The sequence below is a fragment of the Mesoplodon densirostris genome, chromosome 6 (genome assembly GCF_025265405.1).
Source record: "Mesoplodon densirostris isolate mMesDen1 chromosome 6, mMesDen1 primary haplotype, whole genome shotgun sequence".
Lineage (NCBI taxonomy): Eukaryota > Metazoa > Chordata > Mammalia > Artiodactyla > Ziphiidae > Mesoplodon > Mesoplodon densirostris.
In genome coordinates this window covers 70,086,995-70,113,011 of record NC_082666.1, presented here as the reverse complement: position 1 = coordinate 70,113,011, position 26,017 = coordinate 70,086,995, and the positions used below count along the sequence as shown (strand labels likewise).

General features: G+C 41.2%; 1 pseudogene; it reads left to right on the top strand.

Moving 5' to 3' along the window:
* The first annotated feature begins 7,542 nt into the window (after positions 1 to 7,542).
* Positions 7,543 to 7,908, top strand: LOC132492524 (anaphase-promoting complex subunit 16-like; annotated as a pseudogene).
* Positions 7,909 to 26,017: the final 18,109 nt, after the last annotated feature.

Sequence of the window (26,017 nt, the reverse complement as noted above, 5' to 3'; positions counted from 1 at the left end):
CTTCATTCCTGAAAGATATTTTCACAAGATATAATATTCTGGGTCAACAATTCTTTTCTTTCAGCACTTGAAAAATGTGTGCCACTTCCTTCTGGCCTCCATGGTTTCTGATGAGAAATCATGTCATTAAAATATTTTTCCCCCATAGATAAAATGTCATTTCTCTTTTGCTTCTTTCAGCACTTTTCTTTGTCTTTAGTATTCAGAAGTTTGACTATGATGTGTCTTGGCATGGATTTCTTCGGGTTTATCTTATTTGAGGTTTTCTCAGTGTCTTAGTCAGCTTGAGCTGCCACACTGAAATTCCATGAATGAGGTAGACACAACAGAAATTTATTTCTGGAGGCTGGAAAATCCAAGATCAAAGTGCCAGCCAATTCAGTTCTGGTGAAGGCTCTCTTTCTGGATTGCAGATGGATCCCTTCCTGCTATGTCCTTGCCTGGACTTTCTTTGGTGTGTGCATAAGGAGAACGAGAAAGAGGAAGAGAGAGAAAGAGAGAAAGCTCTTCCTCTTCTTATAAGGCCACCAATCCTAATGGATTCGGAACCCACCCTTATGACTTCATTTAACTTTAATTACCTCCTAGAAGCCCTCTCCCCAAATATAATCACATTGGGGTTAGGGCTTCAACATATGAATTTGGGGATGGGGAGCACAATTCAGTCCACAGTACTAAGCTTCTTAAATATGTAGGCTTGTATTTTTTGCCAAATTTGGGAAATTTTCTGACATTATTTCTTTCTGTGGCCCTTCCCTCTTTTCCTCTTCTCCTTCTGGGACTTCAATGACATGAATGTTAGATCTTTCGTTAGAGTCTCCTATGTCCCTGAGGCTCTGCTCATATTTTTTTTCCCCGTTTTCTGTCTGTTGTTCAGACTGGGTAACTGTTATTGCTCTACCTTCAACTCCACTGATTCTTTCTTCTGTCTTTTCCATTCTGCTGTCAAGCCCAGCCATTGATTTATTATTTATTTATTCATTGGTATTTTTCAGTTCTAAAATTTCCATTTAGTTCCTCTTTATAGCTCTCATTCAGGTTGAGGATTTTCCTTGTTCTTGATATGATGAGTAATTTTGCATTGTATCCAAGACATTTTGAATATTATGAGTCTCTGGTTCCTATTTAGATCTTCCATTTTAGAAGGCAGTCAAACTATTTAGGTTCAAAATGCATGTCCTGGCCCAGTTCTGTGGGCTATGTTTCAAGTGTCAATTCATTTTCAAAGCCTTTGCATTGCTATTCTGGTCTGCCCTACTTGGGTGTGACCCAGAAGCCAAACTGAAACCTGGGCACTAGTCCACACATAGTTCAGTTTGCTGTGTTGATTACGGTCAACCTTGTGGATGGTCTGCTCAAAGGTATGCCCAGGACTTCATACACAGATTTAAAGAATCTTGCTTTCCAGTTCTCTCGTCTAATTCTCACCCAGTCACTAGTTGGGAAGGAGCAGCACGTTGCTTTTTTGCAGCTGTTCACTTAGTGTAGGGCAGCGACAGTCAAGAATGCACCCCCCCCACAGTCTCTGTAGCACCAGGTTAGAGGATAGCTGCGTTTGCTTGTGTTGGTGCAGGCCAGGCAATGTTGACAGGGCTCCATCCCACAGGCTTGGCCAGAAATAGTGAAAATGGGGATGCATGTGGCTTTTTTCATGGTGTTTACCTGGAGTACTATGGGTTTTGTCCTGAAGAGTCGCTGTTTTCCCATTCCTTTGGCTAGTGAGAGCAAGATTCCCTTGCACTGAGGCCTGGATATACAGGAGGCAAAATAAAAATCTCACGAAGCTCACTGCTGGGCCAGTTCTCAAGTCCCAAAGGGCCTGGTCAGGCCACCTTCTTTTCCCCAACCTTTCAGAGTCTTATGATAGGTGCTTTAAGTATTTCAACCAAGGATTTTAGTTATAATTAGCAGGAGAAATAAGTAAAAGTACACCTAACTCCATTTTTTTCCAGGAGCATAAGTCTGATTCATATCTCTTTCAACTCTTCTGCTTGATCTGTGCAGGACATGATTTTAGAGCTTGATAATGGATTATGAAAATTTATTCAGGTTGGGATTCCAATTGGGTCTGCTTTTACTGATTACTGGAGTAGATTAACATAGCCCCTTGCAACTGGTGTACTGCTATTAATCTGGGAAGACTATTTTTTCTCTATACCAATTAGTAAAGACCACCAGAAGCACTTTACTTCATCTGTCAGCAGAAGTAATACACCTGCCTGTCTTCCCACAGGGCTGTGTCAGCTTCTCAACTTTGTGTCATGTTCTAATCTGCTAGGGCTTTTTTTTTTTAATAAATTTTATTTATTTATTTATTTATTTATTTATTTGGCTGCATTGGGTCTTGGTTGCTCTGTGCAGGCTTTTTTCTAGTTGAGGCGAGCGGGGGCTACTCTTCATTGCGGTGCACGGGCTTCTCATTGCAATGGCTTCTCTTGTTGCAGAGCACGGGTTCTAGGCACGTGGGCTTCCATAATTGTGCCTCGAAGGCTCTAGAGCGCAGGCTCAGTAGTTGTGGCGCACGGACTTAGTTGCTCCGTTACATGTGGGATCTTCCCGGACCAGGGCTCAAACCCATGTCCCCTGCGTTGGCAGGCGGATTCTTAACCACTGCATCACCAAGGAAGTCCCTCCACTAGGACTGTGATTGTCTTGCTCTTCCACAGGACACGGTGCTTGAAGGACCTGGTGAGCAGCATGTAGCAAGTTTGCTTGATGCCTTGGAAGACACATGCCACAAAGTGGGAGATAAAGCTCATGAAAATTCAGGAATCCACTACCTTAGTTAAGTTTCTAGGGCTCCAGTGGTCTTAGTCCTCTTGGGCTACCCACTTCAAAGTGAAAGAATTTTGTGCATGTTAAACTCCCTATCACTAAGAAAGAGGCACAATGATAAGTGGGCCTTTTTGGATTTTGGAGGCAGCATGTGCCACATTTCTTATACTGCTCCAACTCATTTACCCATAAAGTTGATGGTTTTGAGTGGAGCCAAAGAAAAAGGAAAAACAAGCTGGTCTAACACTTAGGACTCATGACCCAGTAAATCCAGTGGTGGTCTGTCTGTGGTACATAACGATGTTATATGGAGACTCTGGTAAGCACTAATGGGAGAATCATAGAGTAGACCCATAGGCTTTGAAGCAAAGCCATGCTTGATCATTGGTGGTATGATCTATTAGGCCCACCATGAACTGGATGTTATCTGACACACCAGTATTTAAAGCTGGGAATGCCCAGCAGCACTCCTTCATCAAGTGGAATGGTATCCATTCCATCATCCAGGGGAAGATGGGCTAAAGCATGATATTTCATGATATCTTCATGATATTTGACACAAGCCAAAAGAAATTACTATAGAACTATGATATAATCCCACTTAAGGATTGCCCTGAAAGGCCACAGGGAAGAGAAATCCTCCAAATGGGCAGAACTTGAAACAGTTCATTTGGAAAGAGAGATGTCTAGAAATACAGATATCACTGACTTTGGGATAAGGGATAATGGTTTGTGGATAATGGTTTTTGTTGCACAAGACCAGAGGATCAGTGATAAGGAGAGATGCATGTGGTTCTACCTCTCAGAATAGCACAGAATGAGAAGATGTTAGCATTCCATGTAAACATTCACCAAAGAGCACCAACTGCAGACAAGGCCTCCAATAATCAAGTGGACAAGACAACAGATTCTGTATATGAGCCAGGATCATTCCCCAACCACTCCAGTGCTTGCTCAATGAGCTCATGTTGAAAATGGCCACAGAATTAAATATGGGTTCAACAATATGGGATTAACAATATGGGATTATCCTCATTCCAGAGTTATTGGCTCTGTTGGTTTAGATAACTTAGTTCTAAGGAAAGGAATGTTTTTCCAAGAAATAAAAACAATGATCCCACTGAACAGGAAGTTAAGACTGCCACCTGGACATCTGGGGCTCTTCATGCCACTGAATCCACAAGCAAAGAAGGGGCAACTGATGCTAATTATAAATGGAAAACATGTTTATTGCTTCACATTGGGAATAAGGAATATATCTAGAATTCTGGGTATTTTCCTTTTTTAAAATTAATTAATTTATTTATTATTTGTTTGTTTTTGGCTGTGCTGGGTCCTCGTTGCTGCGCGAGGGTTTTCTCTAGTTGTGGTGAGCGGGGGCTACTCTTCATTGCGGTGCATGGGCTTCTCATTGCGGTGGCTTCTCTGGTTGCAGAGCACAGGCTCTAGGTGTGCAGGCTTCAGTAGCTGTGGCTCGCAGGCTCAGTAGTTGTAGCTTGCGGGCTCTAGAGCACAGGCTCAGTAGTTGTGGTGCATGGGCTTAGTTGCTCCGTGGCATGTGAGATCTTCCCGGACCAGGGCTCGAACCCGTGTCCCCTGCCTTGGCAGGCAGATTCTTAACCACTGTGCCACGAGGGAAATACCAGAATTCTGGGTATTTTCTAAAGCACCTCTTAGTATTTCCATGTCCAGTGGCTAAAATGTAATAAAAAACTATAACAACCCAACAGAAACAGAGCCAGTAAGAGCTCAGACCCTTCAGAAATGGAGATGTGGGTCATCTCACTACTGGTAGAGAACTGTGACCAGCTAAGGTCACAGAAATAGAGAACAGGATATAGGTAGTGGATGAAGGAGGTTATAAATATGTTGTAGTCTGATGACCAGTTGCAGAAACAAGGATGAAGTTCCTATGTATGCTTTTCCATGTTTTGTTATGTATATACTTTATTTACCAACCTATTTTTTTCCTTTCCCCTTTCCGTATTATTTTACATAGAGAATTTGGTGGCAGTTAATGTTATAAATTAATCCAGTATGTACAGATTATCAAAGGAGGATTATGACTAAATAAGAAATATCATTCAGAAATAGTATAGTGGCTGATGAGACTTTTGTTGTTCCCTTCTGGAGAAAAGGTGGGCATGCTTTTCTTTGTATAAGGGATAGTTGCATAAAATTAGAAGGAATTTTTGCTGTTGTTGTTGTTTGCTTAACTATAGATAGAAAGCACTGTATGGCTGCTGAGAAGCCGAAGAGATAGAATGCTTTTTTTCTTTTCTTTTTTAATCCAAGATGCATTCTCACTCCCTTCTAAGCTCTTCTCTATATCACAAATGCTGGAATCTTGGAACTGTATTTCTCAGACCCTGTTGTCTACAGGATCCTGGATGCCATTTACAGTCAGCACAAGATACACTCATGCAATATTTGTAAGGCAGAAGAGAGGTAGAAGCCATGTCTTTCTTCCTCTGGTGGAGTGGGCAGGTGTGTGGGATGAGGCAGATGGGGATTGCTGTAATGAGCACAGGCATTCCACTGTTAGTCACTCACCTCTCTGCAACAAAGCAAAGATGTCAGCTGGTGGCTAGTTCCTGTGATTTCCTGACCTGTGTGGCAGCCACAACTTACTGATTTGTAGGACCAGAGCAATTGTGCAAACCTGGAAGCCAGTGGCAGGTTCCCCTGACTTCCTCTTCTTTTTTTTAACGTTTAGTCAATTCATTATTTTTTTAGTATTAGTCAATTCATTTTTTTATAAAGTTTATTTATTTTTGGCTGCATTGGGTCTTCGTTGCTGTGTGCGGGCTTTCTCTAGTTGTGGAGAGCGGGTGCTACTCTTCATTGCGGTGCACGGTCTTCTCACTGTGGTGGTTTCTCTTTGCAGAGCGCCGGCTCTAGGTGTGCGGGCTTCAGTAGTCGCAGCACGTGGGCCCTAGAGCAAGGGGGCTTCAGTAGTTGAGCTGCGTGGACTCAGCAGTTGTAGAGCACAGGCTGTAGGGTGCGCAGGCTTCAGGAGTTGTGGCACACAGGCTTAGTTGCTCCATGGCACGTGTGATCTTCCCGGACCAGGGATTGAACCCGTGTCCCCTGCATTGGCAGGCAGATTCTTAACCACTGTGCCACCAGGGAAGTCTCCTTCTTCTTCTTCAGTGTTATAAACACTTGATTCTTTTAATTTTTATTTTATTTTATTTTATTTATTTATTTTGGCTGCGTTGGGTCTTTGTTGCTGCATGTAGGCTTTCTCTAGTTGTGGCGAGCAGGGGCTACTCTTCGTTGCGGTGCGCAGGCTTCTCACTGCGGTGGCTTCTCTTGTTGCAGAGCATGGGCTCTAGGTATGCAGGCTGCAACAGTTGTGGCACTTGGGCTCAGTAGTTGTGGCTCGTGGGCTCTAGAGCGCAGGCTCAATAGTTGTGGCGCACGGGCTTAGTTGCTCTGCGGCATGTGGGATCTTACCGGACCAGGGCTGGAACCCGTGTCCCCTGCATTGGCAGGCGGACTCTTAACCACTGTGCCACCAGGGAAGCCCAATGTAAACACTTGATTCTTTGCTTGAAAGGCCCAGAGTGATTTGTTTTCCTGCTTGAACCCTGATGGATACGCTCTTGCAGGTTAAACCAGCATACCTAAACTTCATTACAACCATGATTTGGGGAAGTAATTCCTTGTGGCCGATAGTTTCTGCACAGGTTCCAATTCCTGTCTGCATGGTTGATTTGAACTGCCTGATGTCAAACAGCTCCTGACTGAGAGACTTTATGTTGAGATCTTACATATTTAGAAATCTAGAAGAAGGAAAGTAGCCGAACTTTACCATAGAGTTAAGTGACACGAGTGCCTCAGGAACATACAGTTTTCATTTGTCGCTATCCCAACTCAATAAAGACTGCCACATTCTTATGCCTAGAAGAAAACATCTAATGTTGATTCAAGTTAGTCCTCTTTTGTGTAGCTGCTGCCTTGAACTGAGCTTTAGATGATATGTAAATATGATATATATGGAGCATTCCTATTAAACATATAAGTTCAGTCAAAAGAGTCAACACCACAAATGATTATCAAACAAATCTAGAAATAAGCAAGGATGCCCACAATCAACATGTTTATTTAATATTATTTTGGAAACCACAGTCCTTGTATTAAAGTTTGAAACTTCATTAAGTAAAGTTTTGGATAGGAGGAGTCAAATTTCATTACTTGTAAACTACTACAGTACTTATAAAAATAAAAATAATCAGTTGAAAGTAATTTGAACTAATAAGTGACATCTAATAAGAGTTTCAATACCTTTTCCTTTACATTAGCAGTGATCACTTAGAAAATACAATGAGAAAAAAATGGCATTCATAATAGCAAATGATAAAATACTAGGGATAATCTTAACACTAAATATTCAAGATTTAAATTATAAAAACATAAAACTTTACTAAGACATTGACTAATATTTCAATAAATAATGAGACATACAACTATACTCCAATAAAAATTTTTAAAATTGAAAAAAAAAGTAACGAGACATAAGACAATCCTGTATGGAAAACCTAAATATAGTAAAAATGATCACTTCTACACAAAATAACGTATAGGTTTAACTGAAGTCTAATGAAAATCCAATAGTAATTTTTGGCACTTTACCAATAGGTCTAAATTTTATCTGCAATAATAAATAAGAATTGTTAGGGAGCAGGCCGCTGCCCTCGTAGCAGTAAACGCGGCCACTCCGGTTGGCCTTGGGGGCGGGGCTGTAGAGGAACTTGTCAAAGCCGCAGAGTGAAGTGAGAAATCTACTAGAGAGGAAATGGCTGCCTCTTCATCATCCTCCTCAGCCGGTGGGGTCAGTGGAAGTTCTGTCACTGGATCTGGTTTCAGTGGCTCAGACCTTGCCCCACCACGGAAAGCCCTTTTCACCTACCCCAAAGGAGCTGGAGAGATGTTAGAAGATGGCTCTGAGAGATTCCTCTGTGAATCCGTTTTCAGCTATCAAGTGGCATCTACGCTTAAACAGGTGAAATATGATCAGCAAGTTGCTCGGATGGAAAAACTAGCTGGTGTGGTAGAAGAACTGGAGGCAGATAGTGGTGATTTAAACCCATCCAGCAGCTGCTGGGGTTCACCCCCTCTTCAGGTTGACCTTGCCTGGATGGTCACCTCTGGGGCACAGCAAGTGCAGGTCCAGTGAGGAACTTTTCTTACAGCTTACATAGCCATCCAGAGATTCACAGCTCCATCACTGAATTGTTAATTCACATCCATATTTGGTTTCTCTGTATCTATCCACAAGCAACAAATACTTAAATGTGTGATCTTACAGGGAAATTTTTTGTTTATTTGTTTAAAAAAGTATTGAGAATCAGATTTAGGCAATTGGCATCACAGAACCAGGAGGTTCGGGTTTAAGAGAGATTTATAAAACTTCACAAACCAGGACACATGCCAGAATTGGCCAACAGAATGGCATCCCTCCTGTCAATTCATGCAGTTCCTAGAATCCTCACCAGTCAAGTCCAAGGTCAAGATCTGGAGTTATAAAATACAGCATTTCTGACCTAAAACCGTTCTTTTTGCAGATGAATGTGATTTCAACTCAGGACCTGTCCAAATTAGGAATTTTTTAATGTTTGGGATTTTTTTCTATTTTTAGACATCTAATTCTATAGATTCTACCTTTTTCTAACCTCCTCTAGGCATGCCAAATTCTGGCAAAAAGAATTGCCTTTTGAATGTTGAAGTTCTGGTAAAAATAAAGCAGTGAGCAAAATCCTTTTAAACACAGAAATACTGAGTTCATCTTGTTGGTGGGCTCAGGCAATTCTGTAGCAAATAAATCCTTTGAAAGAGCTCCAAACTGGTTTCTTTATCCTTTCAAAGCCTCAGGGATTTGGGATAGGGGAAAGAGGGCAAATTACTTTTTATATGAAGGGAATCTAAAAACCATTTCTCCTAAGAAAATGGTAGATTTGCTTTCTCTCAGGGATATTTGTCTTTTTAGAAGTATATGAATTTATCATCAATATCTGAGTAGGTTTTTTACCATGAAAAGGAAAAACCTGGAAAGCTAAGAGGTGTCTTTTGTTTTTCCTCATGGGACCACAGGGTCCACAATGCACAGTTAGGAGAATCATTTATTAAATTATATGCAAATTTCGCCTCAGATAAAAAAAAAAAAAAGAAGAATTGTTAGGACTTTTTTTTTACCATAAAGAATAATGAGGATAGGGCTTCCCTGGTGGCGCAGTGGTTGAGAGTCCGCCTGCCGATGCAGGGGACACGGGTTCGTGCCCCGGTTCGGGAAGATCCCACATGCCGTGGAGCAGCTGGGCCCGTGGGCCATGGCCGTTGAGCCTGCGCGTCTGGAGCCCATGCTCCACAACGGGAGAGGCCACAACAGTGAGAAGCCCACGTACCGCAAAAAAAAAAAAAAGAATAATGAGGATAGAACTTTAAAAATTACAACAATGTGATATACACAAGAATTCTGATTCAGTACTGGCTCAAAACACTAGCTATAAAAAAGCAAGACTAGACATTACATGGCATTAAGGAATTTTTGTTAATTATCTTAGGTGTGATAATGGTTGTGTAGGAAGTGTTCTTAGGAGGTGTGTATGAAGTATTTAGGAAGAGAGATTATGATGTCTGCAACTTATTTTGAAGTGGTAAAGAAATTTAAAAGATAGTCATATAAAGAAAATACGGCAGTGACTGTTGAATCAAGGCAATGATGTATATAATTCATATATATATAATTCTTTTCTTTTTCTTTTTCTTTTTGTTTTGGAAACTTGTAATAATAAAGTAGAAAAAAAAAAAGCAGTGAAACACTAACCTAAGACACAACAGTCAGAGGAATGGACCAAAATCTCAAGGTATATCCTAGTATATATAAAAACTTAATACATAAAAAAAGAAGAATTTGGAAAAATGCTCAAGGTACAGTTTCACTTCACATCAAACTAAATTCCAGATTAAAAAGAAAAAAATACAGCTACACACACACAAAAAAGAATAGAGATGCATACTCTGGTCAGGAAAAGGCCTTGTATATGTTAAAATAATGAACAAAAGTAAATAGATACGTAATATTAGTGACTAATAGCTACATGAGATTCTAATATATAATTCATTTAGCCATTTTCCTATCTGTAGATACACATCTCTCCCCCAGATCCTTCAGCTCCAGCTTTCTCGCTCTGCACTCGTTGTTCTCTCTGCCTGGAATATTCTTCCCCTGAGTTTATTCAGCTTAAATATAACATCATTGAAGAAACCTGTCCTTGCCACATAATCTGAAATGGCCCTAAAATAAGTCACACTATATTCTTCTTGCTTTACTGTTCTTCATCACATTTATATGTTTACTTGCCATGATCTTATATGTTTATTTGTCTTCCAACTTTCTCCCTTACTAGACCGTAAGTTCCATGAGGTCAGGAATAATTGCCTTTTCACTGTTGTATCCCTAGTGCTTAGAATTAGCCTAGTGCCTGGCTCCTAGTATGTGCTCAAAATAATTATTATATTATATTATATTATACAAATTCTGGTAATCAATCTAAAGAGAAAAAACAGGTGCTCTAAGAGATATAACAAGCGCAACTTAATTTAGATAGAGAATTCATGGAAGGCTTTGCTGAGGAAGTGATATTTAAAGTGATATCTGAATATCAAATCAGATGACAAGTAGAGGGAAAGTCATTTTCCAGGCAGAGAGAACAACATGGGCAAAGGTTTAAAAACAGGAAAGAACAGCCATAAATAAGCAGCTAAAAGACTGACATGCCTGGAGCATAGTGAGGGTGGGGGGAAAGAGGAGGCAAAGTCACTTAAAATGGTATAGAACTTTAAAAGTTGATATATACACAAATGATTTATTCAAGTCCTGTGATTTATAGAAGTTACTGAGGTCAAGGAATGGACTGTTAGATAGTTTGTTTCAGTAGAAACAGGGCTAGAATATAAGTCTTCCGGTCCTAACTCCAAGATCCTCTCTATTGGAGGAGGCTGCTTCATCATTAAACTAGCATGTCAAGTCTTGTAAATAGAAAAGATCCTTTAATTACTGCAGTGAGTAGCTGAAGTTCCTTCCTGACCCACTCTCCCTGCTTCTGGTAAGAACACAATGGTTTTCTTTGGGAAAGCGTTTCCCCCACATTGTCAGGCCATGTATTTGGATGGGCTGACTCCACTCCAGGGCCACAGGTATGGGCATGGGAGACAGGCCTTGCAAAGAAGAGTAGTAAATCCCCCTGGCCACATTCATTAGTTTCCATTATCATGTTAGCTTATCAAGCTAAGCTAAGTGAATCCGCCCAGAGCTCTGAGAATTGGGGTTGCACATCAGATAGGATTAGATTCAATGTATATAACAACCTCCCCAAAAGTGGTTTAATCACACAGAAATGGACAAATAAAAAGAAGTATCCAGTTCAAATCACATCATTTGAGAACCTGGACCCAGCCATATCTGAAAGCAAGGTCCCTTTAAACTGTGTGCCAAAAACCTCTCTCACTAAAAATGCTTCTCACAAAAAAACTCAGTATTTCATGATCCTTTAGTATCTTCCAAACTAAATTCCATGGTAATGCTTAGACTTGAAGGGTCTATATTAACAGGAATTCAGCACTTACATTAGGGAGACAATATAGTTTAGTAGTCGAATACATAAGCTTTGAAGTCTTGTTGCCCAAATTCAAATCCTGCCTTCACTGCTCACTAGTTTGGTGACCTTGGATGAATTTAAACCCCAGCCACTTCAGGATATAAAGCAGAAATGCAAATAGTACCAGCTCACACAGTTACTGTGAGAAGTGAATGAGATATTTCAGGTAGAGCAGTTGATGAAACAAATTCTATAATACGAGTGATATATTCTAAGAAATGCAGAAGTGATTTTATTCAGCAGTGCTTTGTGTGACTGGGCTATGGGAAAGGGCTGGGGAGAAAGAAATTTGTCCCTTTTGAGCACTTCTGTGTCCACAGCCACTTTGTGACTAGGAGAAGGAAACTTTCTCGAAAGACGTGTAATCCCCACAAAAATGGGCCCTTGTCAGTCTGGGCAGGGAGAGACAGAAACAGGAGCCCAGATCATGGTCACCTGGTAGATAAATCTGAGAGCATCCACGTAGAAACAGAAAAGGAGTACACTGCTTGGGTTTGAGGGGCTTAGAGAGAAGCATCTGGGGAAATGCTTTAAAATGTTTCTTTCCCTCCTCTCATCCACTGCATTATACTTTTTCTCTCAAATCCATAGAAATCATAAAGCAGAATAAACGCAGAGCAACATCTTAAACATGCCTGGCACAGAGCTTGGCACATGATCAGCATTCAGGAAACATCCTTCAAGCCCTAAGGATGCTTACATCTACAAATATCATGTGTTTGGATCATGTTCAGGATTCGCTCTGCAACCAGAACTAAATGACACCTGGGTTTAGCATCTAATATCTTGTTTCAAAGGAAACTGGCAGGGATTAGTTGCATTACTTCAAGGATTCACTACCCCAAAATCTCTGCCTTTTGCAATACAGAGACCTTATTATTTAGGATTAGATTAGGGCATAAGTGACAGAAAAGTTGAAATAATAGTGGCATATTTCTTCTCATCTAAACAAGGTCTAGATATTGGCACTGTAAATGCTGGCGTTGTGGTAACAGGCTTAATGCTATGCTGTGAAACCACAGGCTCTTTTACTTAAGACAGGATTAAGACATATATTCAATATATTCTAGATTCCCAGTAAAAGAGCCAAGAAGGCCTGGCTCCCAGGTGATGCTTTGTGGGACACACACACACACACACACCGGTGATGCTTTGTTTTCCAAGAGAAGCAGAATTGTCAAAGGATTTAGATGCAAGGTAAGTACCTGAATTTTGTTTCCTGGCTGAATAAGGGTGGGGTGGGGAAGCAGAGAACAGAGGAACCCCAGTGGCCCTTGTCCAAAAATATCTCTTCCCACTATACACCAACTAGAGATACATCTCTGTAAACCAGTTTCTCCTTTAAAAGCAATTACTGCCATGCCAAGCCTCATTAACAACTCAGTGTGAATTCCTTTAAACAGAAAATCCACTCAGCTCTCACCTGAAGTCCTGCAAGTGTCCATCGGTGATTTTTCTGGATGAATTGCTGAATCCCTCTTTCTCATTATTACACAAGCCAGAACATTATTTGGGAACTTTATTTTTAATAATAAAAAATAGCTATATAACAATGAACTTTTATGTTTGTATCAAGTAACTAACTTTATTCATTGTATTTTATGTCTGCCTTTATAATAATGGAAATCTTTCTATGACATGCTTTTCCTAAGTTACAACGAACTTCTCTCCTTTTCCCTTGGGTCTGATGTGAGGCCAGTCCATTTCACAGTCAATACCCCTAAGTAAACCATGGGAGAGGAGCAACAAAGAGGGTGGAGAATTCTTGGTTCTCATCAGATTGTGACTCATGTACCTACACACCGCTGCTACACCATTCCCCATCCCTCCTCTTCCTGGGAAGAACAAGTAGGGCAGGATGATGTTTCTGCTAGTGGGACTCTTATTATTATTATTTTTTTAATTGAGATAAAGTTCACATAACATAAAATTAACCATTTTAAAGTGAACAATTCAGTGCATTTAGTACATTCACAATGTTTACAAACCCCACTACCATCTAGACCCAAAACATTTTTATCACTCCAAAAGGAGAATCCATACCCATGAAGCAGTTACTTCTCCTTCCCACCTCCCCCCAGACCTTGGTAACCACCAACGTGCTTTCTGTGCCTGTGGGACTCTGCTTGATCACTTCCTCCCTACAGAATCCATGGGGATGTGCAGGTGGTGAGGTCGTCTCTATGGCCTTAGAGAGAGACGAGGATGTAAAACACCCTGAGAACATGGATGAAGTGTAGAACTCCCTGGGGGAAATTACTCTGTTTCTTCAATAAGAAAATATAGGTGAGGGCTTCCCTGGTGGCACAGTGGTTAAGAATCCGCCTGCCAATTCAGGGGACCCGGGTTCGAGCCCTGGTCCAGGAAGATCCCACATCCCGCAGAGCAACTAAGCCCGTGCGCCACAACTACCGAGCCTGAGCTCTAGGGCCCATGAGCCACAGCTACTGAGCCCACGAGCCACAACTACTGAAGCCCGCGTACCTAGAGCCTATGCTCTGCAACAAGAGAAGCCACCGCAGTGACAAGCCTGCACACCCTAACAAAGAGTAGCCCCTGCTTGCGGCAACTAGAGAAAGCCCGCACGCAGCAACGAAGACCCAATGCAGCCAAAAATAAATAAATAAAATAAATAAATTTATTTTAAAAAAAGAAAAGAAAATATAGGTGAAACAACCTAAGTGTCCATCACAGATGAATGGATAAAGAAAATGTGGTGTACATATACAATAGAATATTATTCAGCCATAAAAAAAGAAGCAAATCCTTCCATTGCAGCAACACGGATAGACCCTGAGGGCATTATGCTAAGTGAAATAAGTCAAACAGAGAAAGACAAATACCATATGATCTCACTGATAAGGAGAATCTTAAAAAAACTGGACTCATAGATACAGAGAATAGATTGGTGGTTGCCAGAGGTGGGGGTAGGGGAGTGGGAGAAATGGGTAAAGGTGGTCAAAAGATACAAACTTCCAGTTATAAGACAAATAAGTCTTGGGGATGTAATGTAAGGCATTGTGATGATTGTCAACAATATTGTGTCATATATTTGAAAATTTCTAAGAAAGTAGATCTTAAAAGTTCTCATCGTAAGAAAAAAAATGTGTAATTATGTGTGGTGATGGATGTTAACTAAATTTATTGTGGTGATCATTTCACAGTATACACATATACCAAATCATTATGTTGTACACCTAAAATTCATATGTTATATGTCAATTATATCTCAATTTAAAAAAAAAAGAAAATATAGGAATTGGATTAAGAAATTGAGTCATCAAATATTTAAAGCCTTACCTAATAGATGAGTCAGCAGACTTCCCCTTGAATCTTATTAGTCAGACCCAGTCTCATGGCCACTCCTGTATACTGGGAAGGCTCAGCTTTTCCAGCCTCTGTTTGTAGAAAAGCCAGGAGAAGTGAGTTGGGACACCCTTACAGCCAAAGAAGCACCTATGGTTATATTTAAATACTAATAATCCAGTAATTTAAAAAGGAGACATTGACCCCATAATAAATTAAATATATATAATTAAGCCTAATATTAATGTAGGGGAATTATGATGGAAAAATGCACTCCTGAAAATATTTTAAAATGTTAAAACAAAAATAGTACTTGATATTATTAAGATATAATGAAGACCCTTCCTATGAATAGGTAAGGGACAAGAGAAAAAGAATAAAAGGTCACTCCCAAGTTTTGAGTCCAGGAAATGAGAGGATGTTGGCAGACATAATGGAAATGGGGCTGTGCAGGAGGAAAGCGAGTTCAGGGTGTAGGAAGTTGACTTTGCCTCCAAAAAGGTGAGTTTGATGTTGGGGGGAAGGGGTACTCAGGAAAAGGACACAGCAGGTCAGTAATAATGTAAGATCAGAGGTCAGGTCTAGGGATCTGGGCCTGAGGACAAGCTACTTCCAGGGGGAGGTCGGGTGGGGGGGATATATGTCATGTCCAAGTAAGTTCTCTGGGGAGGGGTTTGACCAAACTGATCAGAACAAACCTTGAGGGTCACCCATATTTGAGGAGAGAAAGCAAAGACCCTGCAGGAAGCAAGGAAAAGTGTTGAGAAAGAGGGAGGAGACACGGGTTGGTCTAGAGTCTTGGAGACCAGAGAGGAGAAAATGTCAGACAAGGTGGGGGCACTGTGCCCAGATGCCCCAGGGAGGTCAGGGGAAAGAGAAACAGGAAAAGATTCACTGGAGCTTGCACAGAGGAAACCCCTGCGACCTCTGAGAGGCAATTACCCCAGGTCTAGAGCCTGTCTATGCAGGGCTGAAGTTGAGAGTGATGTGGGAAGGGATGCAGCAGATTCCAATCATCTGCTTGAGATGTCTGGTGATAAAAGGGAGGAAAATCCCATGGTGGCTTGAGGAAACAGTGAACAGAGAAAGTTTTAAAAGTAGGCTGACCTTGACCCTTGTGGCACTGGATGACACATTTACATGGGTTTTCCTGGCCAGTGCTGGCCTCATGGTGTAATCCAGCACTCTCTGGTCAGAGTTTTACACCAACAGGTATCACAGAGTCAATTCCAAAGTTCACTTGGTGGCCAGCTTGTGAAAAGGGCAAATAAACCATAGGTCGTTTTTTTTTTTCCCCCTCAAATCCTATTCTCTCTACAAAAATGACCTCTGAAATAGCACATAGAACCTCCTCTACCCATTTTGGAAAGGAAATGCAATGGATATACAGACACTGTATCAGAAGATGAACAGCTCATCCATACATCTGGAGAAGTTGGAGCACATACAAATACAGTCCTCAAAAAAAAAAAAAAAAGAAAAAAGAAAAAGTAGAGTGGAGATGACAACACCTGATTAATTTGTCAGACTGGGATTGGCTGCTGGTGGTGGTAATGCTTCCCGAGGAGGGACTTGGAGAGCCTGTTAGATGGGAAGGGTCATGGGTCAGTTCACAGTTCAGGGGGAAGCATAAGAATGCGAGTGTGGAGCCTTCAGGAGATTGGAATATGAGAGGTTCAGCTGTTTAGCAATAGCCACTGTGGGGTGGGAAGAGGATCTTTCACCACCAGCAGCCAGAGCTTGGCCTCAAGAAACTTTTTTTTTTTTTTTTTTTTTTTAAGGCTATTAGTAGGCAGAAGTTCTAGCAAGCAGTAACTCCAAAGAAAGGTCCAGTCGCTTAAATTTGAGGATAAACTCCAATACTGTAAGAAATCGGTGAGGCCCTAGAGACGCTGGGGGAATAGAAAATCTACTTAGAACTTAAGATAATTTGGGTGACACGGTCATTGAATGATATAGAGTGCCAGTTACTAAAATCCAGCTAAAATCCCAGTTATTGGAACCAGGAGATAAGGTCCAGGTGGATCACCACCCATCCCCACCCCAGGCTAAGCAGAAAACTAACCTCCTATGTATTTCACCAGTTTAGAGACCAGATTAGTGGATTACTCTAGAGTTTGGGGTAGGTCAAGGCCTACAGCAGGGAATGAAGTGAGAGGGACTTGGGGCCAAAACCAGGTCAATCATTGCCAAAGCTCTGTGACCAGCTCAGCCTTGGGCTGGAGTGTTTCCCAATACCATCAAGCAGCTCTCCAGTTCTCAGGGGACACCAACTGAATGTCCTACAATTTAACTGAAGTCTGACACTATCTACCTGAAGATAGCATCATATCCCACAGGTTAAGGGCTCAGTTCCACAAGATTGCCCCCACTTCAGATGCCATTTACAAGTCCAGGTTGTCACCTGTGCTTCTGAATGACCAGCTGTAAGTTGAAGGTTCCCATGACCACCTCGTCGAGTTCCATTAATTTGCTAGAGAGGCTCACAAAACTCAAGAGAAATACTTCCTATGTTTACCAGTTTATTATAAAGGATATTATAAAAGATACAGATGAACACCCAGATGAGAAGGTACATAGGGCGGGGTCCAGAAGGGTCCTGAGCACAGGAGCTTCTGTCCCTGTGGAACTGCGGTGCACCATCCTCCCTGCACATGAGTGCATTCACCAACACAGAAGCTCATCAAATATTGTAGTTCAAGAATTTTCATACAGCTTAATCTATAGTATCCCTCCGCCTTCCCTTCCTGGAGGTCAGCGGGTGGGGTTGACATTTTCAGCCCTCTAATCACTTGGTCTAGTTCTGGTGACTAGCCCTATCCTGAGGCTATCTAGGGACTCCACCTTAAGTCAGCATCAACTCTGGTATGAATAACCAGACACTCCTTTAAAAGACACTCCTGTCACTCTGGAACTTCCAAGGGCTTTAGGAGCTTTGTGCCAGGAACTGAGGACAAAGACCAAATATATTTATATCTCTTTCTATACCACAACTCCTCACATGGCTTCGGAGTGGGCCATGCCACAGTGGCATTCTGACTCCTCAACATCTCGCTGAGAATCCTTGGAGATCCCTGGCCTCTGACTCTGTCCTCACCCCAGGGTTAGGATTCTACTCCAGTTATACGAAATGGGGCCCAAGGGCAGATGACGGGTTGGGGGAGAACGGGGCCTGGCCTGAGTTCTCTCTCCCTCAGCTCTGAAGAGCAATAAGCAGATCCTAAGAGGTACTAACTCATGTCTCCAAAGGTCGCTTCCCCCAAGGTCTTCCCTCTGCAGAAACACCATGAGTGTTAGCCTCTGACCTGAGGACAAGGATGAGACCAGGAGCCTGCACACTACAGATCATATCTTCCCTTTTTAATTAACATTTCCACTTCAGTGCAGCCTGATTTCATTCACTCCTCAGCAGGGTCCTGCTCCTGTAACATTTTCACTGCCAATTACTTCATGACTCCCTTATTCAGGGCATACAGGCTTCCTTTTAACCACCCACTCTCCTCTATCTCCTCTGTGTTAACCAACTCAGCATGAAAGCAGACTGTTCAAGGGTCAGGGAAGCCCAAGGTCAGGAGGAGTTAGGCATTAGTCAAAGGCTGAAGACCTTCCAGACAAGTCAGAGGCAGAGACCAGGTGCCTTTAGGGGCTTCAGCAGCCTGAGGGTGGGCTCCCATATTTCCTGAAGCACACAGAGACCGAGAAAGTCTTCAGCACAGTGTTGCTGACAACCTGAGCACTTCCTTCTTCAGAATCCGAGCTCTAATGCTGGGATTCTCACTTTTCTCCTACCATATTTCATCAAAGGTGGGTGTGTCTGACTGAAATCTCCGCTTTAACCACTCTAAATGTGCAAGAAAATATAAAGGGAGTGGCCCACATGTCCCCTACTATGCTCTAGGATCTGCCAATTTAACAGGGGTTTGGAGGGGAGGACCTGAGGCAGGGACCCAATATAAGTGGCATCTGCGCATTCATCTTACAGGCCAGTGCTTAGCATGAAGGTGGCTTTAGAATGAAAAAGTGAGTGTTGAAGTGAAAAAATCAAAACTATTCAGGTGTGGGGGACCAGAACTTGATGTCCCTCACCAATCTGAGTTCTGTGGATAAGATCAAAATGTGGAAGGCAACAGGGAAAATACAACAGGGGCTGAACTAGAGCAGAGATGCTGGGTCAAATGAAGGACTCTCCTAAATGACTTACTTCACAGGTAACTTCCATCCCGGGGCAGATTTCTAAACTCGATTCTTTTCCCCTTTAAAAGAGGCACTGTTGGGGCTTCACTGGAGGTGCAGTGGTTAAGAATCCGCCTGCCAATGCAGGGGACATGGGTTCGAGCCCTGGTCCCAGAGGATCCCACATGCCGCGGAACAACTAAGCCCATGCACCACAGCTGCTGAGCCTGACCTCTAGAGCCCGCAAGCCACAACTACTGAGCCCACGAGCCACAGCTACTGAAGCCTGTGTGTCTAGAGCCCATGCTCTGCAACAAGAGAAGCCACCACAATGAGAAACCCGTGCAGCACAACGAAAAGTAGCCCTCGCTCGCCGTAACTAGAGAAAGCCCGCGCGCAGCACCGAAGACCCAATGCAGGCAATAAACAAACAAACAAACAAACAAACAAACTTATTAAAAAAAGAGGCACTGTTGGGACTTCCCTGGTGGCGCAGTGGTTAAGAATCCGCCTGCCAGTGCAGGGGACACGGGTTCAGGTTTGAGCCTTGGTCTGGGAAGATCCCACATGCCGCAGAGCAACTAAGCCCGTGCACCACAACTATTGAGCCCGCGTTCTGCAACAACTAGAGAAAGCCCGCATGCAGCAACGAAGACCCAACACAGCCGAAAATAAATAAATAAATTTATAATAAAATAAAAAAAGCACTGTTTACACACATTCTTATCAGACTGAATATCTGCTATTCCAGCCCCAAATCCTCTGGCTCCTGTGTCTTTGTCCATTCTGTGCCTAGAGCTTCTTTTACCTCCACTTGGCCGGTCAAAACTCTATCATCCTGTAATGTACATCTATTACTTTATATCCTGAAAAATACATCTGTATTCTCTTTTTAAATTGAAACAAAGAGCAGCAACTGTTATTCATCCAAGATGCCTTATTTTACCCCTTCCTCTGTGCCCTGGGGGCAGGTTACTTACCCTGCTTAAGACTCAATGTCCCCAGCCAGAAATGGAAATATTAACAACCACTTACATAAATGAAAATAAATGTTCATAATTGAAACACTGTATATAAAGTGCCTAGCAGGGTCCTGGATTGTAGTATGCTGTCAATAAATATTAATCTCTTTCTCACTCTATGCTCATCCCCATATAAAATGACTCACAGCTCCTTTGCTGCACACTCCACCTTGTTCTACAGTATCAGTGCTCTTTCCTCTTCAGTTTGCAGTGCCCTTAAAGGCTAGAGGCTTAATCTTATGTGAATTATTTTACCTTCCTATCTCTGCCACAAACTGACACACTTAGTACCTTAAATATAGTATATACTTAAGAAATACTTGTTTTGAGATTTTTTTTGAATTTTATTTTTTTAAGCTATAGTTTTTTTTAATTGAAGTACAGCTGATTTACAACATTGTGAGAAATACTTATTTTGTTGAAAGCATGAATGAAAGTGATGATAAAGAAGGAAGAGATTGAAAAAAACCTACCTGCCCATCCACTATGAGAAAGAGGAAATCACTTCATGTTTACTTTTTCTAAGAAGTTTAATGGGGGGGAGGGGCTTGTAGGCTAGAGTTTTGTTTGTTAATTTATTTACTCTTTGTTTTATCATAAGTAAAAGTGCTTAGAACAGCACCTGGCACAAGTAAATACTATAATAACCTTTTACTATTATTCCCCTCTCCCAAGTGTACTTCTTATAGTTTAGCTACTGGCAAACCGCATTCTCAAATACTGTCCCTAACTAAGGCAAGCAGGAAGATCACTGGGCTTGTGGGGGTTTTTTGTTTGTTTTTTTCTTTTTTTTTGGCTGGGGGCGGAGTAGGGGGAAAGTAGCCCATTTGGTCTGATGCATAAAATCCCACCTGAATGCTGCCATCTAGTGTTCACTTCAAAAGTTAGGTGAGGTCCTAGCTAAGTAACCCTGTCCTCCCTCTCAGCAAAGACCATTTTAACACTGTTTTGTTATTGGATCCCAGGTTTTGGGAAATTTTGGTTACCAAAAGTACAACAGAGCTTTTGGCAGTAATGAGGGGGTAACTGAGAAACCGGAAATTTTCCTAAAATTCTAACAGAAATGATCCCATAGCAAAGTGATATGATTACAACCAAAATCAAAGAAATGAGAGATTTAGGTTATCCTGTGAATAGTCGTTGCGGTACATGTGGTTTCTGTTGTAGAGGGGAGTGAGGAGAACACGACTGTTTATTTGAGTACCTTTCATGCATCAGTCTCTTTACATAGGGTTACTCTAATTCAGATCTCCCCGTAACCCTCTGAGTTCATACTGCGGGATAGCCCATTTTAAAGGTAAGAAAATAGAGGCCCTGACAGTTTCACTTGTTTTCTTTTCCAAAGCTAGTTGAGAAAATAATTAGGTTTTGTACCCACGTCTATCAATTTTCAACTCTATGCCCTTTCATCTGTACCCCAGTGCCTGCTAAACTTTTGGAAATCCCAGCAACAGGCCACCAACTCTGGTTACTATTCTCATAGATTTCTACAGTGTCCTCGCTTGAGAACCATTGCACTAAAGAAATACAAAACCCTCTGCATGTTAATGTCCTAGAAATAAACTGTACCATTTAATACCTGAACCAAGACTTTCAGATATCTAAGTTAGAAACAGTAAGTACTAAGAACAAATCAACTTGCTTCACAGTGATATAAAGGGAAAATGATCAATAAGTAATAAAATTCTAATCTTCCTCAAAGTACTCTATATCTTTATGAGAACTGAAACCAAATAACAGAATCATAGAAATCTGCATTGTAGAAATCATGGAAGAATCATGTAGAAATCATTTTTAACAAGCTTCTATCTTTAATAAGCTTGTGCTCAATGTTGAAAAGTTTTTTATAAAGGGGAAGAGGAAACAAAATTAAAAGGTAACAATAATCTCTGAAGTCCAATCACTTAACCTCCCAATATTTTTATGTATAGCATAACTTTTAAATGCATATTTGAAACAAACGTATATGTATATATATAATTTTTAAAGTAGCAACATGCTAAATGTGCAGTTTAGTTAGCTTTTTTAAAAAACTAAGGTACATTGGTAATAGTTTTCCATGACAGAATTATTATTCTATAATTTTTTAATGGCTGCATTGAGTTCCATTTAATGGATAATTATATTATATTTAACCAGATTAAATACATTTAGTTTGTTTCAGATTTTTACCAATACAAGATAATGCAGGGGTAAATAACTGCATTCCTAAACCTAACATATATCTCTGTGTTAACATTCAAAGGAAGATACGCAGTACAAACAGAAAGTGGACTTAAGAGACTCTTAAAGAAAGCAAGGGGTGCAGCCAAAAAATTAATAGGAAAATTACAAATAATCAATTAGCTAAGCAGCAAAGCTGCCCAAGAATTAATCCTCTTATCCTCAGTGTTCCAAATAAAGTTAAGTTGACAGAAATTGCTTTCTCATAGGCAGGGCTCTGGCTCTTCCTGTGTGCCATTACTGCAAAGTTAGAAGGAATCAGAATGCAGTCGAGGGTTAAGAATGATAAGCCAAATGCTTACACAAAGAAAACCATCAGAAACCAAGTAGTATTTCTAGACTGGGCTTGCAAACACAGGCAGAGGTTAAGAACCTGAGGTAAAGCTGAGAGACTAAACCAGAGTCATAGCACCCCATGAAGTCAGGGTTCTGGCGTGGGTGGACCAGCGTTAGAACCACAGATCTGCCAATCACAGGAATGGTGAACTTGGGCTAGTCCCTTAAACTCCTTGACCCTCAGTTTCCACATTTTCCTCATCTTTTTTTTTTTTTTTTAATAGTTTGTTTAAATTTTATTTATTTATTTATTTATTTATTTATTTTTGGCTGTGTTGGGTCCACATTTCTGTGCGAGGGTTCTCTCTAGTTGCGGCAAGCGGGGGCCACTCTTCATCGCGGTGCGCGGGCCTCTCACTATTGCGGTCTCTCTTGCTGCAGAGCACAGGCTCCAGGAGCGCAGGCTTAGTAGTTGTGGCTCATGGGCCCAGTTGCTCCGCGGCATGTGGGATCTTCCCAGACCAGGGCTCGAACCCGTGTCCCCTGCATTGGCAGGCAGATTCTCAACTACTGTGCCACCAGGGAAGCCCCCTCATCTTTAACATGGAAAGAACAATAATGCTTCTCCCTCAAAGTTGTCAGGATTAAATGACAGAATGTAGCTTCCATGTAGAGTAAAGAGAATGCTATAGAGTGGATATTCAATAACTGGTAGCTATAAACCAGGAAACCAAGTTTTGTCTAACTAGGATAGAGGGTCACTGTGCTTTAGCCTCAGAGGCTGGAACTAGATAGGGCCCAATCCAAAGGGTGGAAAGTATCTGAGCCACACAGGGGACACTGGTGAGAGCCAGAGCATGGAGGCTAGATCCCAGAAACTAGGAAGACACTTGGGGCCCATGACGGGTAAGGGAAGGCATGTGGGAGTGCAGGCAGGGACTGAGTCCAAAAAGCAGGTCCCCAACTGGAACTCCTTTAACTCCTCTGATTTCCCTAAGAGCCCCCAGAGCTGTACAGCTTTTACTTAGCTCCTTTTACAGGAATTTCCTTCTCTTTCCTCCTGTGACTCTTTGTGTTTGCCTCTATTAAGTTTCATATTGACCTAACTTTCAATGTTTACCACTTTCTGAAGAGTAAAGCCTTATTCCAGAAGGAGAATATAAATCTTTGCTTTCCTGGGAGAAATGAGAGGAATTCCTTCAGAAAAGCTTGGCAGCACTTTTGATCATCCCATTACATCTAATACATCTCCATACCCCAAGGATCCTTCTTCTAAATATTTTGTGAATACACTTCCTTAGATCTTTATTATCACCACAATAGTTCAAAATGTCTTCGTCTTTTCTTGGACTCCTACAGTCATCTGCTAACTGGAGCCTTCATTTCTACTTGTGTCCACGCCCATTCTCCATTTGCAGCTAGAATAATTCTGTATTATAAAAACAAAAATATGACCAAATCTTTTTCTAGCTTAAAAAACTTCTAATAATTCTCTTTACTATCAGGATGAAGTCACAATTCCTTAACGTTGTCCACAAAGCCTCTATGACCTGGGCTTTGACTTTCTACACTCATTGGCAATTCTCCTCTTTACTCATAATGCTGCTGTAGTGGTAACTTTTCTTCAGTTTCTAGAAGTCATCAAGCTTTGTTCAACTTCGGGCCCTTTACACATAATCCCCTCTGCCCACAGGCTCACTGCACAACTTTTCACTTGACCAATTCCTCCTTATCCTTCAGGTCTCTAATTAATTTGTGACTTATTCACTGAAACTTACCCAAATCTTCTAAACTAGGTTAGGTCTTTGTTTTATGCTTTCATAACACCCTGTACTTTGTCCTAGCTGCACTTATCACAACTCTAAATAATAGTTGTTTGGTTATTCTTGAATATCTAGTTCTTTGAATTGAATATGATCAAGGATGTATGTCTTATGTTCAAAGCTATAAATCAAGCACATAGCACAATTACTAGCACATAGTAGGCTTTCAATAAAAATAATGTATGTCCACAATTATCCATATTTGCATCTTCAGTCATATATCTATGTGTGTGAAATACATAAAACTAGAACAAAAGAAATTTAGCTGATTTCCTTCATGCTCTTTGGAAGTTGGAGGTTATTCTTTGCCTACTTATCTTGCAGTAGGAGGTACTCAATAGCTAAGAGACTCACTATAGTAAATTTTCTCCAAGTCTGACCCTGAAAAAGTGGTTTATACATAGAAAAGGAGCATGTCAGCTATAAAGGATAGAGAAAATCAGGCTGGCTTTAGCAATCTCCATATCAAAATTCAATGCTAGAAGAAAATGGAGCAATGGCCTACAAAGCACACAGTTAAGGAAAAAAAATAGTGTGATGCAAGAATGTAACATTTAGCAAGGTGTCTTGAGATATAAAATCAAGAGAGACTTCTCTGGTGGTCCAGTCGTTAAGACTCCACACTTCCACTACAGAGGATGCGGGTTCGATCCCCGGTTGGGGAACTAAGATCCTGCATGATGCGTGGCATGGCCAAAGATTTAAAAAAGAGAGAGAGAAAGAGAGAGAGAGAGAGAGAGAGAGAGAGAGAGAGAGAGAGAGAGAGAGAGAAAAGCAAGAAACTAAAGAAAATAATGAAATCTCAAATTTCTATTTCCAGTTATGATGGGTTAGGTTATTCAAACTAATAGGCCCACTGATAATGACTAAAGATGCTGGATAAATTATTTTAAAAAACCCTCAAAAGCATCAAATTACTGAAAGAAGGTAAGGAACTATTAGGCCAAAAGCTAAGAGAAGGCAGAAACCGAAAGAAGCAAATGGGGCACCAGAGCACAAAAGCTATTCTTGCCCTGAGGACATTTTCTAGTCAGAGAACATGTAGCTTTTTTTTTTTCAGTTGCTTCATTGGGCATGGAATGAGCAGACAAGGTCCAGGGCTACCCAAGGTGAAAATGGTATAATGTGATTCTCCCCATTTTAAGCTGCGATTTCACAGGCTATACTCTAAGGGGAAGTATGAAGCAGTACCCTAGGATTTTAGGAAAGTTTGCTTTTACATTGACAAAAAAACAAAGTTTGCTTTTACATAGGAGAAAGAAAAGATAGTTTTAAAAAAACTCCCATCTTTGAATAGATGGGCAGCCATTGGGCAGCTCTTGCTCAGATTTGTAGCCTGGGTTAGCAATGGCCCAAGGAAACTCCACCCATGAAAACTGGTCTCTGATTGAGAAGGCCTCAAGGCACCCAGCAGAAACAAACAAAAATCCTCTTTGAAAGCAGCCACGAATACTTTTTCCTCACAAATCGTTTTTCAATGTTAAAAAGTGAAGACACAAAGAAACTAGACACCACGGACCATACACAGCACATATATCAGGCAGCAGAAAGGAACCTGAAAATAATTCAGACCTCAGAACTATCATGATACAGATTACAAAACAACTGATACAGATTACAAAACAACTATGACTATTATGTTTCAAGAAATAAAATAATCCAGCTCCAATTAGCAGGACAGGGATAGAGAGGACAGAGAAACATGCTGAAATGCTCCATGTATATGGAATCAACAAAATCCAGGCTGAGCGGAGAC